A 16,662-nucleotide genomic window follows, 5' to 3' on the forward strand; every position below is an offset into this window, starting at 1 on the left:
GGGTGGGTTTCTTTGGCCAGCCCCTTGTCCCTACAGAGAGGCCCTGGTCCCGCTGCTAGGAGCCCCACAAATAGACAAAGCTACACAACTGTCACCCACATGCAGAAGGCTTAGGTCCCTGGAGACTGCGAACTCACATTATCTCAGGTTAGCTATCTTTGTGAGTTTCCCCATCATGATCTTGACTACCCCTCTTGCTCATATAATCCCTCCTCCCTCTCTTCAGCTGGACTCCTGGAACTTGGCCCAGTGCTTGGCTGTGGATCTCTGCATCTGTTTCCATCAGTTGCTAGATGAAGGTTCTGTGATGACAATTAGGGTAGTCATCAATCTGATTACAGGAGAAGGCCAATTCAGGCATCCTCTCCACTATTGCTAGGAGTCTTAGCTGGGGTCATCCTTGCGGATTCCTGGGAATTTCTCTGGCACCAGGTTTGTCCCTAACCTCATAATGGCCCCCTATATCAAGACATCTCTTTCATTGCTCTCCCTCTCCATCCCTCCCCCAACTCAACCATCCTGATCTCTCATGTTCCCATCCCTCATCCCCTTCCCTCTACCTGCCCCCCCTGCCCCTAGTTTACCCAGGAGATCTCATCTATTTCCCCTTCCCAGGATGATCCATGTGTCCCTCTTAGGGTCCTCTTTGTTACCTAGCTTCTCTGGGGCTGTGGATTGTAGCCTGGTTATCCTTTGCTTTACATCTACTATCCACTTATAAGTGAATACATAACGTGTTTTACTTTCTGAGTCTGAGTTACCTCACTCAGGATGATTTTTTTTCTAGTTCCATCCATTTAACTGAAAATTTCATGATGTCATTGTTTTTTACTGCTGAATTATACTCCATTGTGTAAATGTACCACATTTTCTTTATCCATTCTTTGGTTGAGGGGCATCTATGTTGTTTCCAGGTTCTGGCTATTATGAATAATGCCGCTATGAACAGAACTGAGCAAGTGTCCTTGTGGTATGATTGAGCATCCTTTGGGTATATGCCCAGGAGTGGTATCACTGGGTCTTGAAGTAGATTGATTCCCAATTTTCTAAGAAACCACCATACTGATTTCCAAAGTGGCTGTACAAATTGCACTCCCACCAACAGTGAAGGAGTGTTCCCCTTATTCCACATCCTCTCCAACATAGGCTGTCATTAGTGTTTTTTATCTTGGCCATTCTGACAGGTATAAGATGGTATCTCAGAGTCATTTTGATTTGCACTTCCCTGATAGCTAAGAATGTTGAACAATTCTTTAAGTGTATCTTGGCCATTTGAGATTCTTCTGTTAGAATTATCTTATTAAATCTGTACCTCATTTTTTAATTGGATTATTTTGTATTTTGATGCGTAGCTCCTTGAGTTTGTTATATATTTTAGAAATCAGCCCTCTGTCAGATGTGGGGTTGGTAAAGATCTTTTCCCATCCTGTAGGCTGCCATTTTGACTTATTGACCATATCCTGTGCTTTACAGAAGCTTTTCAGTTTCAGAAGGTCCCCATTTATTAATTGTCAATCTCAGTGTCTGTGCTACTGGTGTTATATTCAAGAAGTTGTCTCCTGTGCCAATGCTTTCTAGGCTACTTCTCACTTTCTCTTCTATCAGGTTCAGTGTAACTGGATTTATGTTGAGGTTTTTGATCCACTTGGACTTGAGTTTTGTGCAGGGTGATAGATATGGATCTATTTGTATTCTTCTATGTGCTGCCCTCCAGTTATGCCAGCACCATTTGTTGAAGATTGTATATTTTTTTTCCATTGTATATTTTTGGCTTCTTTGTCAAAAATGAGGTGTTCATAGGTATGTGGATTTATGTCAGGGTCTTAAATTTGATTCCATTGGTTCACATGTCAGTTTTTATGTCAATACCAAACTGTTTTTATTATTATAGCTTTATAGTAGAGCTTGAAGTCAAGGATGATGATACCTCCATAAGTTCTTTTACTGTACAGGATTATTTTTGCTATCCTGGGTTTTTTGTTTTTCCATATGAAGTTGAGTATTATTTTTTTGAGGTCTCTGAAGAATTATGTTAGTATTTTGATAGGGATTGCATTGACTCTGTTGATTGCTTTTATTAAGATTGCCATTTTTACTATGTTAATCCTACCTATCCAAGAACATGGGAGATCTTTCCATCTTCTGATATCTTCTTTAATTTCTTTCTTTAAAGACTTAAAGTCTTTGCCATACAGGTCTTTCACTTGTTTAGTTAGAGTTACCCCAAGATATTTTATATTATTTGTGGCTATTGTAAAGTGTGTTGTTTCTCTGATGTCTTTCTCAGCCCATTTATTATTTGTATATAGGAGGGCTACTGATTTTTTTTAGTTAATCTTGTATCTCACCACATTATTAGAGGTGTTTATCATCTGTAGGAGTTCCCTGGTAGAATTTTTGGTGTCATTTATGTATACTATCATATCATCTGCAAATAGCAAAAGTTTGACTTCTTCCTTTCCAATTTGTATCCCCTTGACCTCCTTTTGTTGTCTTACTATTTTATCTAGAACTTCAAGTACTATATTGAATAGATATGGAGAGAGTGGATAGCCTTGTCTTGTTCCTGATTTTAGTGGAATCACTGAGTTTCTCCCCATTTAATTTGATATTGGCTGTTGGCTTACTGTATATTGATTTTATTATGTTTAGGTATGTTCCTTGTATCCCTGAGCTCTCCAAGACCTTTATCATGAAGGAGTGTTTGATTTTGTCAAAGGCTTTTTCAGCATCTAATGAGATGATCATGTGGGTTGTTTTTTTTTTTTTTTTCAGTTTGTTTATATGGTGAGTTACATCGACAGATTTTTGTGTGTTGAACCATTTCTGCATCTCTGGGATGAAGCCTAGTTGATGATGGTGGATGATTTTTTTTTTCTGTGTTCTTGGATTCGGTTTGCCAGTATTTTATTGAGTATTTTTGCATCAATGTTCATGAGGGAGATTAGTCTGTAATTCTCTTTCTTTGTTGCATCTTTGTGTGGTCTGGGTATCAGGGTAACTGTAGGCTCATAAAAAGAGTTTGGCAATGTTCCTTCTGTTTCTATTGTGTAGAACAATTTGAGGAGTATTGGTACTGGCTCTTCTTTGAAATTCTGGTAGAATTCTGCACTGAAACCATCTGGCCCTGTTTTGTTTTTGTTTTTTGTTTTTGTTTTTGTTTTTGTTTTTGTTTTGTTTTTTTTTTGTTTTTTTGTGTTTTTTTTTGTTTGTTTTTTGTTTTTTTTTGGTGTAGCTAGAGTTTTCCTGCCTTGCCCACAGTCAGGACAAATCTCTCTCACCCACCAGTCCCACAGCCGCTCAGACCCAACCAAGTAAACACAGAGACTTATATTGCTTACAAACTGTATGGCCCTGGCAGGCTTCTTGCTAACTGTTCTTATATCTTAAATTAACCCATTTCTATAAATCTATACATTGCCACGTGGCTCGTGGCTTACCGGCATCTTCACATGCAGCTTGTTATGGTGGTGGCTGGCAGTGACTCCTTCTGCCTTCCTGTTCTTTCTTTTCTCCTCTCTGTTAGTCCCACCTATACTTCCTGCCTAGCCACTGGCCAATCAGTGTTTTATTTATTGATCAATCAGAGCAACACATTTGCCATACAGAACATCCCACAGCATTTTGGTTTGGTTTGGTTTGGTTGAGAGACTTTTAATGACTGTTTCTATTTCCTTAGGGGTCATTGGTCTTGATTTAACTTTAGTACATGTTACCTATCCAGAAAAATATCCATTTCTTTTAGATTTTCCAATTTTCTAGAGTACAAGTTTTTGAAGTATGACCTAATGATTCTCTGGATTTCCTTAGTGTCTGTTGTTATGTCCCCTTTTTCATTTCTGATGTTGTTAATTTGGATATTCTCTCTCTGCCTTTTGGTTAGTTTGGATAAGGGTTTGTCTATCTCGTTGATTTTTCTCAAAGAACCAACTCTTTGCTTCATTGATTCTTTGTATTGTTCTCTTTGTTTCTATTTTATTGATTTCAGCCCTCAGTTAGATTATTTCCTGTCGATTGATGCAGGTAGTACTTGTGCCTCTAGGGCTGCTGATGTTGCGGGGCAGAGTGGGTCTTGTAGGTTACCAAGTCCAGTGGGTGGCGGTGGTGGTGGAGCGACCTGCCTGCAGGTCTCTTACCTGCTGGTCCGCTGCTGGGAGGGGGGCATGGGCTAGAGATTGGGGCAGTTTATCTGGGAGAACAGTTGCTCACCTCTCAGTTTCATCATTTCTTAACTACTCTTCTCCACATATTAAAGGACAGTGGCTGTCCCTGTCTCCGGAGTTCTATTGGCTGCCTTGTATAGGACATCTCTGCCCTGATGTCAGCTGTCTGGAGGTTGGGTAGACTCCGCATGAGCTCTGGTGCCTCTGACGTGCTGGTTGGTGACACTTGACAGTCGGGGTCCACTTTCCCATCTATAAAGTAACAACGGCACTGCCTTTGAGAGTAAAGAGGCAGGCCCTTAGCATCCCGGATACGGCAGACTTGAGAACTAAGGTGTTTCTTTGCCTTGTCATCCATCCCTTCCTCTTTTCTGTCTGTATTTCATCTTCTTTCCCGTTCTCTCCACATCAGTTCAGATACTATCAACCCACCCACTGAAAGTGCACACACCACTGGTTCCTTCTAGACTCTTCACTGAAGAGGATGGCCACTGTCCTAGCCAATTTTGGAGCACTTATCTTCCCCACAAGGGAACCCTGTTCCCTTCTGTTATCACCTCCCGATTCCCGCAGCTCATTTCTGAATCCTCTAACTCAAGGGAAGTCCCCTGTCTCTGTAGATTTTCTGATCCTGGACATTTTGTGCCTTGCTTCTTTCATTTACCATGATACCTTCAAAAGTCCATTTTTCCTGTGTCTGGTCTTCCTCTATCCATTCTTTTTGTCTTTGTTTTCCATCTTCCTTCCTTCCTTCCTTCCTTCCTTCCTTCCTTCCTTCCTTCCTTCCTTCCTTCTAAGCCCTGTTCCCTTTCACCAGGAAAGGTTGGAGTGTGGTGGGCTCAGAGAGGCTCTGTGGGCCTTTGGACACAGACAGTCCTCCATGAAGACCCAGTATAAGGCCGTGTCTGGGACCTAGCTGACCCAGACCCTACCCTCTTCTTCTCTCGCCCCAGGCAGCCTCAGATGCCTAGGTGCTGCAGAGCTGCTCCATGAGCAGACAGCCACAGCTTCATCTTCCTTCTCTGGAGAGAGTGTGGAAGCCCCGCCTAGCCTCAGAGGAAGTCAGGGGAGGAGAAAGGAAAGAGGAGTGGGGACCCCTGTCACAGCCTCAAAAGTCCAGAGGATCAACCATGGCCCCAGAAGGGTCACCCACCGGAAACAGTGCATCTGGGCATGGTGCCTTTGAAGCCAGATGGAGGTCGAACCCACTTCACCTTCTTCCTGAGACTAGGCCGCTCCTCTGGTTTCTCTCCAAGGCAGGTCAGCAGGCACTGCCTTTCTAGGAACTGGGAGGAGAGAAAAGGGCCACTACATTGTCACCTTTTCACATTTAAGACAAAAGACTTTTCTCAGCTGAGCAGGCAAGGAAAAAAACCCAAAGGCCCTTTCCCTGTGGGACCCAGCTCCAGGGCAGCATGAAGCTTGGGGGCACAGAGGAAGTCCCCCACGCCCTGGGACCTGATGATCTGGGCTAAACCAGCCAGTGTGTCCTGTCTAGAAGTCGCATGCCTTCCCAGCCCCACAGGAGACATCCCAGCAGGAAGCAGATGGGAAAAGCTTTTCTTCAGAGTGTCAGGCTCCATATCTAAAATTATAACAGAGAAGGAGAAGATCCTATTGCCTGTGCCTTTGGAGCACTGTGTCTATGTTAAGATGCACAAATACTTAGCACTATGCTGGAATTTCCTCCCCACTCAGCACAGTGTTGCCCTGCACAGCTTCTTAATCCAGGAATGACAGGCTATGTCATACAGAAGAGGCTATGCAAGGCCAGGACAGCTCAGAGTATGTAAGTACGCCATGTGATGCCTGCACAGTAGTCTATCTCCTAACAATGAGTTTCTCAGATTGTGTCAATTGCTAAATAGCACACGGCTGTGCTCGGTCTGCCGTCATAGCTCAAAGGCAGCCATGAACAACAAATAAATGCATGAAGGAGGCAGCGTCCCAGTAAAGTGTTGTTTATGAACACTAAAATGTCAGTTGCATAACATTTTCATGGGTCATGAAGTGCTACTTTACATTTTTATAGCCTTTTTTTTATTAGAACAAGCAGTAGGTAAGATTGGACCCATGGACTATAATTTACCAATGCTGGTATAGGGGTAAGACGTGAATACTAACTCCTAGCTACACACTCTGTGACTTTAGGCACATGCTTTGCCCTCTCTGAGCCCCAGTTTGCCCATCTGAAAAATGGGAATTAAAATCACCTTCCTAAAGCGGTTGGGATGAGAGTTGTCACCAGTTCACACACAGTGCCTGGCACACTGTGCTAGTACCTGCAGGCAGTAGATTTGATTCCCCTGTGGCCTTTCTGCACGTAAGAGAAGCTGAAAAGTTTGGGGCTTCGGTGGATTTGTCTCAGGCCACTGATGAGTTACTCAAGTGGGCTCCTGAGCCTTCATCTGAAAGCTGGGAACTTGGATTAGTCACAGGGGACTCTTCCAACAATAACTACATAAAAATGCTTCACAAGGGAGTGAAATTATGCCCACAACCCCAACTGTGATGTGTCAAGAATCTCTGGCAGCGACAATGAAGAATACGGTTTTCATACTAATGAATCACTTAGCGTGTAGAGGGAGTGCAGCAAAATTTGTTCTTGTCATGATTAGCTACAAGTGCCAGCGCAGGGCCAGGTGCGGGCATCGGCTGGGCACAAGGCGGCTCTGCAGCAAGATCTCCGGAAGAGGCTGCCTGGCTTCGGTGCCTCTGCCTTTTCTGTAGGAGGGTCTGCAACTGTGACCCTGAGAAGGTCACATCCTTCTCTGAGACTCAATTTCCTCACCTTTAAAAGAGCAGGTTCTGCCCCTGCAGAAACAGCAGGGAGCCCCAGGGGCCTTGGCCTTGGGGTGACACTGGTATTTATGTAACACAGAAGCTGTTTATAGCAGAACACTGGGAGCCAGGACAGGATAACATTGCAGGGTGTCTACATCTGAGAACCCCCTCACTGGCGGTGGGGGTGGGGGTGAGTGTGTCCTCCCTGCCTAGAGATAAGGAGTGAATGGGGCCTGTAATGAGCACTGGAGTAGCAAATATTGTCACATAACCTCCAGTAGGTCGTCTTGTCCTGATGTGACCCATGCCAAAGCCGCAGGGCACAGGGCAAACCGCATTACAGCCCACATAAGATGCAGTCCTGTGTTGGAAGACCACCCACTCACCATCATCACCCACTGGCTGGCATTCCAGATGGGTGGCAAGGAAGTCCCTGACTATATTAGTTCCAATTTGTCCCAGATGAAGGGCAAAAACAGGCCAGAGACAAGTCCACCCAGGTCCTGCCAGGCAGGCTGGTGAATTTCTTGGGGTCACAGGAGCATGTGCAATTCAGACAGCCGTATCCCTGAAAAGCATACCCCAGCTTGAGTGAGAGCACTCAGACTCTAATCCACTGCAGCTTTTGGTATAACTTGCAAGTGGCTGCAACCCAAGGGTCTCCTTCTCCAAAGTGACTGTTCACTGTTGCATAAGCTCAGGGGAAAAATTCCTTGCAAGTTTTATGACCTTCTGAGCCACCCTTCTCCTCTTGGAGGGAATGTTCATCTTTGTCCAAATAGAATCTACAGCTGAAAGTCAGAGAATCCTCATTCTTAGTGCCATGGACTCCGGAAGTGGCAACCCTGCACAGCCTTCCTCTCCATGTCCAGGTGTGGTCCCCAAATCTCAGTGGGAAGATGAGTCTTTTTGCACTGCCCTGTGAAGACTAGCCTCCAAGCGCTCTCTCTCTCTCTCTCTCTCTCTCTCTCTCTCTCTCTCTCTCTCTCTCTCTCCCCCCCCCTCACTCTCTCCCCCTACCCCCTCTCTCATGGCTGCTGATGTTTGCTCTGATTCTCACTTTGGCAAGCTCACTCCCAATCCCTATCTATGAAGCTGGCCATCCGAGGCCCAACACCTCCTAGGAGCTGCCTCTCAGGGGGCGGCCAGCTGACCTGGGCATCACTTACTTTCTCTACAACTGCCTCCCTCTGAAAAGTGGACTGACGGTGTCAGCACCTCCCGCTGGGTGTCAGCACATGCCTAGGTACCCCCTGGGATAAGAGTCTTCCTCTCCTTCTGCACAGGGAGCAGACAGACCACGATTTCACAGATGAAGGAAAACCTTAAGTGTCCAGTGTCAGACAACTCTGTCACGTCCATCTGTGACCCCAGTGACTCTGGACGATGAAGGCAGTCACTACAGGACTCACCCCACCTCCAGCCTCTGGGGTAAGTTCCCCAGGCTGTCTGGGCCCTTCTAGATCAGTCCTGTGACACCTCTAAGCAGGTACAAGTGGAATGTTGAGCCTGGGTAACAGCTGGCCAGCTGCTAAGCTCTTCTGGGCATGTCAAGAATCAGTCCTATTCACAGGCTCTGGTGTCTGTTTGATGTTGTGAGCAACTCCATGACGAATATCCTCAAACAGAGAACACCCAGTTTCCTTTCAGACTTTTCCTAGAAACTGAGTTTCTAGAAACAGAGTTCTGGGCCAGAGGAAAGGGATATTTTAGGCAGTTTGTTCCACTTTCTTTGTCTTCAGGACAAGCTATATGGGCCTCCCTGACACTAGCCACATCTGAGGGTATCACTTCCTCAAGGCCACATCTGCAATAGGATACTGGAAATGTCCTGTGACTGTGTGGTCAGCTGACCAGAGCAGAGCGTAAAGACCAAACAAGAAGAAAGACCACTGGCCTATAAAGATGGCTGTGGGAACAGGGGAAGGAGAAAGAATTCTCTGAGGGAGCTGAGGAGGAGCCATGTAAAGGAAAACCTCTGTCCTAACTTCAAGGCTGACACCATTGAGACACTGGAGAGCAAATTAGGGCCCAGTACAAAGCTGGGCCCAGGCTTCACAACCCCAGAGCTGAGTCACATGAGGGACTTCACCAAGCTTTAGTTCCCTGTTGATGGAGCAGGCATGCTGTAGCTGGAGTTTTCCTGGTCCTGCCTGGCCCACAGTCAAAACAAATCTCTCTCACCCACCAGTCCCACAGCTGCTCAGACCCAACCAAGTAAACACACAGAGACTTATATTGCTTACAAACTGTATGGCCGTGGCAGGCTTCTTGTTATCTAGTTCTTATATCTTAGATTAACCCATTTCTATTGACCTATAAGTTGCCACGTGGCTCGTGGCTTACCAGTACCTTATATCTCACTTTCCATGGTGGCGGCTGGCAGCGTCTCTCTCTGACTCAGCCTTCCATTTCCCAGAATTCTCCTCTCTCCTTGTCCTGCCTATACTTCCTGCCTGGCTACTGGTCAATCAGTGTTTTATTTATTGACCAATCAGAGCAACACATTTGACATACAGAACATCCCACAGCAGCTTGTCGCTTTCCTGCCTCCTTGGGGTAAGATGATCCAAGCACGTGAACTTCCAGAGCTGCATCAGATACTCCAGGGTCTTTTTCATAAGCGTGGGTGGGGGGCAGTTCCAGATCTCCTTTATCTTAGATAAGCAATCCTGGGGCTGGTGGCATGGCTCCATGAGTAAAGCCATGTCCCACCAAGGCAGATGACCTGATTTAATCCCCAGGATCCACATGGTACAGAGAGCTGACTCTTGCAAGTTGTCCTCTGGTTTCCACATGTGCACCATGGCATACACATGTGCATGCTCTCTCATACACACACACAGACACACACAGACACACAGACACACACACACACACACACACACTAATTTTTTAAGATCCAATTTCAGGAGAGGATTAGTTTGAACAACTAGACAAGGAGAACAAAAGGCTAGGACTAGGGAGGCCTGAGTGAGACCCACATTCCAGAGAATGGAACCGTGTAGCTCCTGGTCCCAGCTCTGCTTCATGCGTCCCAAGGAGAGCATGGCATGGAGTGAGGCGCAGCTGGGCTCCCGGGGCTGCATCCTTTATTTGCTTTGAGTCCTTGGGTTCCAGGCCCTCATCTTCCAGATAATGTGATCCACACGTCCTCTTCCCCACCTGGGAGTTGAAAAGTGAAGGGAGGTCTTGGAGATTCTCACAGGCTTTTGCTCAGCAGTCTAACACCAGGGCGACAAAGAGACAGGGAAGGGCTGAAGCGGAAGCGGGGCTCTCCATACCTTCGTCTGTCCTTCAAGCACCGTCTCGTGCTATAGCACACCCAGCACCACCTGCTGCCTGCGTCACCTTAGGCAAGTGTCCCGACTTGTCTGGACCTTTGTAGCGCCTCTGTAAGGAAACCACAGTAATCCATCTCCAGCATTAGTGTGAGAAATGACTGAGTACACAAAATGCCCAGAGCAAGGTCTGGTGTGTGTAACTGCTCAGTAAGTGGTTCCCGTCTGCCCAGTGCCCAGAGTTTGGATCTAGTGGTGTGTTGTGCCTCCATCTCTGTACTCAACAGCTCCACGTCCTCGGCTAGACCTCCATCTCTAGATACCCAAGCAGGTACTCACCCAACAGGCTGCTGAGAGAGCCCCGGCCCAAACACCCAGCACAGACTCAATGAGTGTGGGATCATATACTTCACCTTTAGAGAGGACAGTTGTGAAAGCTGCCTAGACCCTCTTCCCTGCACCCTCCCAGTGGTGGGGGACTGTTTCTTGACAGGGGGAATATTAGTCAGCCTTCTCTCAATGACATAGAATAGCTGAGATAGCAACTTCACAAGAGAGGTTCTTCTTGGGTTCACGTGTCTCAATGTGAGGTAAGCTGGCTGAGGCCGCCAGTCTATCAGAGAAGATTGGAGAGCAAACAGCTCACCTCATCATGGCTGGGAGGCAGAGAGAAAGAGGAGGCGGCTGGGCTAAATTTGCCCTTCAAGAGCTTGCTACCAATGGCCAAACTTCCCTCCACTAAGCCCCTCCTTTCAAAGGCTCACTCCCCACCCCACCCCACCCCACCCCGATACATATACCCCACTAGCATACCTGGCTGACCATCAAGCCATGGACATTTGGGGGACAGTCAAGATGCAGACAACAGAGAGGCAAGTTCCCTACCCCCCCTCCTCTGACACACTCACAGCCCCCACACAGAGTCCTGGGGAAGGGCCAGACTAGGCCACGGGGAACTATGCCAGTGAGCACCCCAGGAATGTTAAACAATTAACTAACCCCTCTGCTCCAATGCCTTAGCAGCTCCCAGTGCCTATAGATCATACCTCAGTCAGGACCATCCCACTGTGGCAAAGGATGCCATTGTATCCTCTGCATCTTCCTGGTTCTTTGTCTCCTCTGCATCTTCCCGCTTCTTCTCCAGCAGATTTTCCCCCTCTCCAGTCCTCAAAGCACAAGCCCCAGCTCATGCTGTTCCCTCAGCCCCATGTCCCCAAACCTTTGGAGGTGCTGCTGCATTCCCATCTATTGTACCAGGCAAAAACCAATGCCACTCTCTCCTCACACCTCAGAGAAAGAAATGGCTATGACAGACCTGCTTCTCACTCCCAGGCACACACTCCCAGGCTCTGGACATGCACGTGTGTGTGCATACCCAACCACACAGGAATGCACTCTTCTAAGCTCATGCCCTCTTGCTTTCTGCTCACTCCAAGGTCTGCACATTGTTCTCGCTCTGTCCCTCAGCTGTCAATCTGTGTGTGCTGTCACTCATGTACTGGAGGTTGGTTACCCAGCCCAAACCATCTTCTTGTCTCTGGGTACCATTCTATCTCATGCATGCAGTCCGCCTCCCAGGGAACAACACGTCCTCATAGGAAAGAGGTACGTTTGGAGTCAGACGGCATGGGTTCAAACTGACCTCTGATGAGAATACTTGGGCCATCTCCACCTACCCGGAGCCTCAGTTTCATGGTCTGTGAAAACTCGCCCCTTGCCTTGTAGTACCTGCCACTGTGGTAGTGATGCAGAAGAGGGTGCAGCAGCCAGCGACAGACTCAGACAGCACTGCTTCTTGTCAATCGTTTTCTGTGGGTTTTTAAAATCACATTAACTGTGTGTGTGTGTGTGTGTGTGTGTGTGTGTGTGTGTGTGTGTGTCTGTGTGTCTGTGTCTGTGTGTGTGTCTGTGTGTGTCTGTGTGTGTGTCTGTGTGTGTGTCTGTGTGTCTGTGTGTCTGTGTGTCTCTGTATGTGTCTGTGTGTGTGTCTGTGTGTGTGTCTGTGTGTGTGTCTGTGTGTGTGTCTGTGTATGTGTCTGTGTGTGTCTGTGTGTGTGTGTTTCTGTGTGTCTGTCTATGTGTGTGTGTCTGTGTGTCTGTGTGTGTGTGTACCATGGCACACATGTGGAAGTCAGAGGACAACCTGTGGGAATTAGTTCTCTCCTTCTACCATGTGAGTCCCAGGGATCAAACTCAAGCGCTGATCAAACAGAACACAGGAACCCTTCTTCCGGTTCTTCCATCTTTACCCAAGGACAGAGCTATTGCTCAAATATCTGCTGAAATGGCAGCAGCAGCAGCACCCCTCCACACCCCACAAACACATATACCCACCTGCACGCACACGCGCGCGCATGCACACACGCACACACGCACACACGCACACTCGTGCATACATACTCCTCACCTGCCACTGTCTGCTGGGGTTCCTGCTCACGAGGCTCTTGCAGACAAGCTGTGAGAGGTGACGTAGACAGCAAGCAGGTGAGGACTCCAGAGTCAACCAGATGGGGCGTTCCAACACCTACCTGTCTAAACTGAGCAAGTCAGAAGACAGGTGAGTCACTGTCTGAGATTGACTAAAACATTCATTTGTCGGTCCACGCACATGAGCACCCACTCTGACGACAGACAAGGAATAGAAGATGAAAGAACAGGCCAGGGGAGATGGCTCGGAGAAATAAGGTGCTTGCTGCCAAGCTGACAATCTGAGTTTGATCCCTGGGTCCCACATCATAGAAGGAGCAAACCAACTGATACAGCTGTCCCCTGACTTCCACATAGGCAGTATGGCACACGCAACACACACACACACACACACACACACACACACACACACACACACGCAGCACACACAAATAAATATATGTCATTTTTCAAATGTAAAAAGAAAGGAAAATCCAGCACATGCTATTATGCCATTCTTAGTTTAGTCTGGGAGACAGAGAAGCAATCCAGCGGCTAGCTCAAGGAAACAAATGCAGAAACATGAGGGAGTCGATAACTCCAGGAGAACTCAGAGACAGCAAGGAGGTGACAGCTGGACAGCCTTGAAACAGGAGTAGAAACTGTCATCAAAGAGGAAATGATGGGCCAGGAACAGTGCTCAGCGGCCTTGCTTCCAGCCCCATCACCATGGAGGTGGAAAAGAATGAAGGGCATGTCAAGAGTTAGGGAAAACATGCAGAGTTACAGGCACAGGAGGAGCGGTCAGTGGCTCTGCCTGGCCATCTGCCCTGCAGGCAGCAGAGGGCGATGGAAGAGGGCCCTATGCTGGTGTCCTGGGATGTTGCTATTACTATTATCACAGAGGGAAACCTGGGGCCTGCAGAGGAAGTGAGGGAGGCATCTCACGAGGGAGCCTTGATGCTGGGTTCTGACCACAGGTACTGAATATATTCTAACGCCTTCGGTTGAAAGACGCTGATTCAAATAACATTTATTTGGGAATATTCTTAGTCTGGACACTGGTAAGCACTAGTAGCAGAAATTCAGTGAAAAGGGGTGGATTTTGGGTGGTAACTGACTCACAGAACTGCGAGGTCAAGGGTAGCTTGAGCATGGCTAGAACCAATGTTGAAGGTCATCAAGAACTGGTCTTTCATCAGTTCTCAGCTCAGCTTCTCGCTGTCAACAGGCTTCGCTCTCACCCTCTCCCCACATGACCTGCAACATCCCCAAGCTCCTGTCTTACTGTCGTTTTGGAGGACCCAACAGAGAAGTGGCTCCCCACCTGACTGCTGCAGCGAAAATTTCAGGATTACGTTTCACTGACTGAACTGGGTCTTGGTTCTGCTGCCTTGAAACCAATTGTCATGAAGGCAGGGAAGAAGCCAAAGCAAAGGGAAGAGGTCAGCTCCACCTCTTCCACACGGGCAGGCAGGGCAGGGGGGGGGGGGGGGCTCCAGGAAGAGCTAAAGTTTCCGGAGGAGACAGCGAGAAGGTGGAAGGCAGGTGTCACGATGACACCCGCCCCTCTCTGTTCTGTCTTGGAGCCCACTAACATCCTTTTGCTCCAAGTGTTGGGGCTCAAAGCAGAATGGGCCATGGGGCTGTGAGAGGGCTTGAGAATGCAAAGCCCGCTAGTGTCTGCAAACAGAGGATCTAGTCTGCACAGTGTGGGAACCCCAGCATGGCTCCGTGTGGATGATGGCCTAGGCTGCTGGACTTCTCACAGTTACACATGTTTGTCAAAATGCTTGGAAAGCCTTATTTTAAAACAGAAGGTAGAAATCCACATGACACATGGTAAGAGAATGAAGAAAAAGGGCAATTTAAAACAAAGCAAGAAAAGATGGGGGACATATAAACAGGGCAGAACAAACGTAAAATGTGAAGCAAGATGAGAGAAACAAAAAATGTTTCTCGATGGCCAATAGGGTAAATTAACCATTAAAAAACATGAAGAGTCAGGCATGGCCTCACACACCCACAGTCCCAGCACTTGAGGCCGAGGAGTGGATCCAAGGCCTGCCTGGGCTATGTGGTAAGACACTGTCTCAACAGAAGTGTGTGTGAAGTGGCTCCACTGAGCCTGCTGTACGATCCCCAGAAGCCACATGTGGGGGTTTGAAGGAAAATGGCCCCCAAAGGGAGTGGCACTCTTAGAAGGTGTGGCTTTGTTGGAGTGGATGTGGCCGTGTTGGAGGAAGTGTGTCACTGTGGGAGTGGGCTATGCTCAAGCCACACCCAGTGAGACAGTCCATTTCTTGATGCCTTCTGATCAGGATGTAGCCAGCACCATGTCTGCCTGCACACACTGCCATACTCCCAACCGTGATGATAATGGACTGAACCTCTGAAACTGTAAGCCACCCAATTAAATGTTTTCCTTTATAAGAGTTGCCATGGTCATGGCGTCTCTTCACAGCAACAGAAACCCTAATAAGACACCATATAAAGGTGGAAGGAGAGAACTGACTCCATGAAGTTGTCCTCTGACTGCTACAAGCATGCCACGGCATTTGTACACCCCACACATCACACACACATACGATAATAATAATAAGCACTTTTTAAAAGAAGGAAGGAAGCTGAGCAGCGCGGTGATGGCACATACCTTTAATCCCAGCACTCAGGAGACAGAGCCAGGCAAATCTCTGTGAGTTCAAGACCAGCCTGGTCTACAAAGTGAGTTCCAGGACAGGCTCCAAAGCTACACAGAGAAACCCTGTCTTGAAAAACCAAAAAAAAAAAAAAAAAAAAAAAAAGGAAAAAAGATGGTCAAATTTGATTTTTTAAAACAAATATTTTTATAATAAACAGATTCAACATATATGAAACAAAAATATTGATAGTATAAGGAAGAACATATATATCAGATACCATATACTAATACTAACAAAAAGAAATCTAGCTAGCTTTATTAATATCATATAAATAAACTGAGTAGAAGATATTATTAAAGATAAATATGACCATCATATTTTGATGAGGGTTAATCTCCCAGAAAGATACTTTTAAACTTAGATGTACCAAAGGGCCTCTCTTTAAAAACATGTAATGTTGTGAGAAATTAACAAATAATTATAATAGAATATAAAATGTATAATGTATTATCCACATTTAAAACTCAGGGTGTAATGTTTTGTAAACACAATAGAAAGTGTAATAAACTGATAAGCACTTCTTCCCAACAAAGACAGAACACATTCCTCTCAAACATATGACTAGAGCTGGGTGTGGTGGCACACACCCTTAGTCCCAGAGGCAGAGGCAGGTGGATCTCTGTGAGTTCAAGGCCAGCCAGCGCTGTATAGCAAGATCCAGGCTAGCCAGGGCTACAGCTCATAGAGCATTCCTCTAACTATGACAAAATTAAATAACAGCAAAAGAAATCTTTACCAGCCTGCAAGCACATTCCTTAGTAGATTGTGGGATGAAGAGAAGAAAACCTTTAAGCTGTCCAACAGTGAAAAGATAATAAAGCATACAGTGTTCCTGAAGGTGGCCCTCAAAGAGAAATGCAGATGTAAACACTTAGAGCCTAAAACATGAGTTTGAGTTTAGGAACTAAATGTCCAATTTATAAAGTTAAGAAGATCAACACAATAAAGCAAATAACAACAGAGTAGACATGGGTAAAGCAAAAGACAAAGCCTTAATCAAAAGAAGAAGAGCAAACCCAAAAGTAGTTCTTTGGAGAATTCTGGTAAAACTTATCAAAACAAACAAGTCAATGGCTAAAGAATGGAGATGGACGTTTTCACAGATTTTTCTGAAATTAAGAACGATAATAACATTGGAATAATATGTCCACCAAATAATAACATGTCCACCAGAAGGGAAACAAGGACCAGGTGGAGAAACTCACACACAGATAGGTAGAAAAATCATTTGCTTAAAAAATGGGAATGAGAGGGGTCAGGAAGGAACATGGGAAATAATATTGGGTGTCATGTGACACACAAAAGTCAATTCCAGATATGGGATAC

The 16,662-nt window shown here is 46.4% G+C and overlaps 1 protein-coding gene across 3 annotated transcripts in view; it reads left to right on the forward strand.

Annotated features, from left to right (window-relative positions):
* Hrh2 (histamine receptor H2) overlaps positions 1 to 16,662 on the forward strand; it is a 52,408-nt gene that overhangs the window by 30,674 nt on the left and 5,072 nt on the right. The window contains exon 3 of one of the 3 annotated variants that reach the window (XR_013051660.1): positions 8,234 to 8,378. The exons of the other annotated variants lie outside the window; for them this stretch is intronic. The gene's annotated coding sequence lies outside the window, so the exon portion shown is untranslated. The remainder of the gene's footprint in view (positions 1 to 8,233; positions 8,379 to 16,662) is intronic. 3 annotated transcript variants of the gene reach the window in all.

This window comes from Peromyscus maniculatus, chromosome 5 (genome assembly GCF_049852395.1).
Source record: "Peromyscus maniculatus bairdii isolate BWxNUB_F1_BW_parent chromosome 5, HU_Pman_BW_mat_3.1, whole genome shotgun sequence".
Taxonomy (NCBI): Eukaryota; Metazoa; Chordata; class Mammalia; order Rodentia; family Cricetidae; genus Peromyscus; species Peromyscus maniculatus.